At 37.6% G+C, this 3,702-nt stretch overlaps 1 long non-coding RNA gene across 1 annotated transcript; it reads right to left on the bottom strand.

Moving 5' to 3' along the window:
• LOC115925428 lies at nt 1-2,677 on the bottom strand. Its single transcript, XR_004064709.1, has 2 exons — nt 2,171-2,677; nt 1-807 (listed from the first exon to the last, which is right to left on the bottom strand). It is a non-coding gene; the product is annotated as an uncharacterized LOC115925428 (long non-coding RNA).
• Nucleotides 2,678-3,702: the final 1,025 nt, after the last annotated feature.

Here is a 3,702-nt window from a genome sequence, read left to right as displayed (position 1 = left end):
TTCACTTTTTTAAAAGCGTTTATTCAAACGAGCTAAAATCTAGCTTGCGTAAAATACATAAAACAATTTACAGTCGAAAATTGAAGTCTATTCCTATAGCGAAGACTGCCGCTTGTTACATCATTATACATGACACTAAACATTTTCAGCACACAACAATATTATAAAGTGGTAAGTCTATTTCTAAAGCGGAAGACTGCCACTCATATTCAAATTACATAATACATTATACAAACTGTCCTTCCAGCGGAGGTGCGAGATTCTTTGACGATGTCGTACTCGAATTCAGTCGAAAGACGAAATTTGAAGAAACAAATGGTAACTAGGCCTTTTTGGCTGATCGTAGATGATGTCGGTGATCGTAGTACAGTTCAATAATGAATGATGAACGAAGGTCAAGAGTCGGCGATGTCAATCAATTGCGGAGTCAATTGTTCAGCGATGGTGAAACGCGGTATAGAGTTTGACGTCGAGGGTGATTGAAGACTAGGTTAGGTCATCATTAGGTCATCATTAGTCGAAGTCAGGATCAGACCTGCAAACGACGAAACGCAAATCGAAGGAGGTAAAAAGGAGGTTCTTACCTTCAATCAAAGTTCGATGCGACAGTGTTCAAAGACAGAACAAACGTCGATAATGCCAATATCCAATTCATTATTAGAGTTCGCAACAATCTTCAAAGTTCAAACGCGAAAACGGAGGTCGACGTCAAAGACATGGTGATGATGGCGTTGATGTATTGGTGAAGATGATGATAAAGAACGACGTCGATATGGAAACTACTCATTTGTCATGTTGCGTCGATATCTGTAATTTAAAAAAGACATTTTGAATTAGAGTATAACAAAAACAAATATGAATATCAACAACTGTCAACATGAAATCACACATTCACAGACGTAGATATGACATCGAATAAGCGTAATTCTTTAATATGCTGGGTTTGTATGCAGTATTCTATTTATGTTCTAAAAAGCTAGAACAAAACATTAAATCTTGCGAACAATGATACTAATCACAGCAGAGTTAATGTGTATGTAAATTGACACATTTTGCTTTGAATATCTGCTCCATAACCCATCATGATCCTACATCAAGTTACGTACATTGTATGGTGGTGTGACCAAAGTTCGCGCGTGACCAAAGTTCGCGTACTAACACTAAAAGCGCTTATAACAGGAGAACGATACGCGATGCCTGTGTGGGACTGAGACAACGAAATCTTTGAGCACCGTCGAAAACTCCAAAGGTCAAAATGTGACATAAAAATGTGAATAAGCTAGCTTTTTCACGCTTTTTATCATAAGAAATTGTGTTTTTTAAATATGAAAATCAGTTTATTAGAGGGATAATTGACTCCGAAAAATAATGATAAAATTCCAATTTCTTACGCAAAAAACGGAACCTGCGCGCCTGCTTCCACCGTATCTGTGTTTGTGAATTACAATGAATCTATGGGTTTCGTAACAATTTAAAAGGGGAAAGTGGAGAGACAAAGAGAGAAAAGAGCGAGAACTCATGTATGGCTGACATATAAAAAGGAGACACATGATAAGCTTTTTAAACAAATAAATGACATGCAGATAGGGACTATATTGTCATTAACACATAAACATTGAAAAATATTGTCTTTTATTTGAACAATTTGACAAGGTATTTTTTTCGGGCAAAATTTCAATGATAGAGAGAATTATTTATCTTTTTCAAAGTTTCAATATAAAGTTCGGCTTTTGATCGAAACTATGTCCCTTTTTGGAATGTTTAAATCTGTAAAGCCCATCACAAGAGGGCAGTAAATATCATGCGCGAACTTAGGTCACACCTTTTGACAGACGCCGGTAGTGGTAAGCCTTCCGATATTTTCGTCTTATCATTGGTTTGAAGTAAATACAGCCTTAGAATGTCATATAATCTGATTATATGATAAATTACGATTCTTATGACGTATGGAACATGATATATGTTGATCTGGATATTTTGTAATGTGCAAGAAAAAAACAAATATCCGCGAACTTTGGTCACCCCTTCATACATATGGGATCAAACATGTTCAGTCTTATCCTGTCGGAATGTGTTTTAAGTCGCAGTTAACACTGTCATAAATAACTATCTAGAAATCGAATAGATCTTTGTACATATTGTAAATAAGGTAGATGATTCTTAAACTTACCCATACTGTTGTAGATTAGCAGGAAAACTCAGTATTCAGCATTATTTTGCAGAGAAAACACCAAGATTCAGTCTAGCTCATAATACTCATAATGCACACCGTAGCTATATATAGCTTGTGTGTGCACTATTCCCAAGGCAAGCTTTGTACAGCGACACGTACACAGTACACATAGCTAACCATTCAAAAAATGCAGGGTTACATTGCACAACGGTTCCAAAGGATTGGTTGTGTGTACATGCGTAGGAAAACGCCAGCAACCGCGGACCACTCCATAGAAAACTACCTCAAACCGCGGACGTACCTGCAATGGGGGACCGTCCACGGTTGCGATACCGGTTCCGCCGTATCAAAATTACGACGTAGGGGGCGTTTGAATATTAGATGTCACAGCGTGTAGGCAACATCGACTGGATCAGTCCGATGTGTATCGCGAAATGTCACAGCGCCCCCTTTTGACTGCGCGGGAGAGGCGCTCGCTACCTGGATCATCCCATAGGAGGTACGTCCGCACAAGTACTAAACTTGGTCCACGGTTGACAGCATTTCCCTGTAGTGGTGTGTACAGGAGACATTATTGATTTAGATCTACAGAAGGCACCTTTTGGCGTGTCAAGACACATTATTGATGCACAGGAGGCGACTTTGATGTGAACAAGAGACATTATTGGAGTACAAGACCTAAACTAACGTTGGTGTACATTGACCGACAATAATATTTATAGGATCTGATATCGTATGCATTAAGGTTGCGAGTTTAATTCTTTAAAACTGCTGATGTTTAAATCACATTTTCATAATGCAAACTACATCAATTGGATTTCTCGGAACGTTCATCTTCCTGACGATGGGGAAATATTGTAATGGAATTTCAGGTAGGCTAATTAGCTTTTTGATTGGCAGAATTACATCACTTTTCCTTTAAAAACACAGAGGTAACAGTCAAGAAAAACACCTATAAATGGCAGGTTTCTCTCACTTTTCTGTAATGTTTGGACATAAACAATGGGCGACGAATAAGCTTGTTGCATGAAATGGCCCAAACATGCTTAATTATTTAGTAAATTTAAGTAACAATTAGCCTACTCGAGTCTGCCGCTATGATAAAACCATGCTTTTCAACAAATTTATTAGGCATTTTGTGTTCCAGACGCTTCTTTTCGCGCTTCTACATTTTGTATAACCAACGTAAATGTATACTCCTTTTTTACTGCAATTTCAGAGTTGTTCTCCTGTAACTTCGTGAGCGGCAGTACATGCGGCATTCGGTCTTCACAGTGGGCAGCAGAGAGCGGTCACGAGCGGGAAGATAATGAACAGGGTATTAAGCAGTTTCTGTATTCTGTACTAAAATCAGAATTGATGGTTTAAAAGAAATGTTTGATAGAGCCTTTAATCATTAGCTGTTATCATTATAGCAGTACTATTATTATTATTATCTCACTTCATCTTCTTTTGTTAAAGACAATTTAATATCAAGGTGGGCTTCTCTGCAAATTTCTTTTTAAAAATGATATTAATTTTTACTACAT

Source organism: Strongylocentrotus purpuratus, unplaced genomic scaffold (genome assembly GCF_000002235.5).
Source record: "Strongylocentrotus purpuratus isolate Spur 01 unplaced genomic scaffold, Spur_5.0 spur5_scaffold_18, whole genome shotgun sequence".
Lineage (NCBI taxonomy): Eukaryota > Metazoa > Echinodermata > Echinoidea > Camarodonta > Strongylocentrotidae > Strongylocentrotus > Strongylocentrotus purpuratus.
The sequence above is the reverse complement of the archived record's forward strand: the minus strand, read 5'-3'. Positions and strand labels throughout refer to the sequence as shown.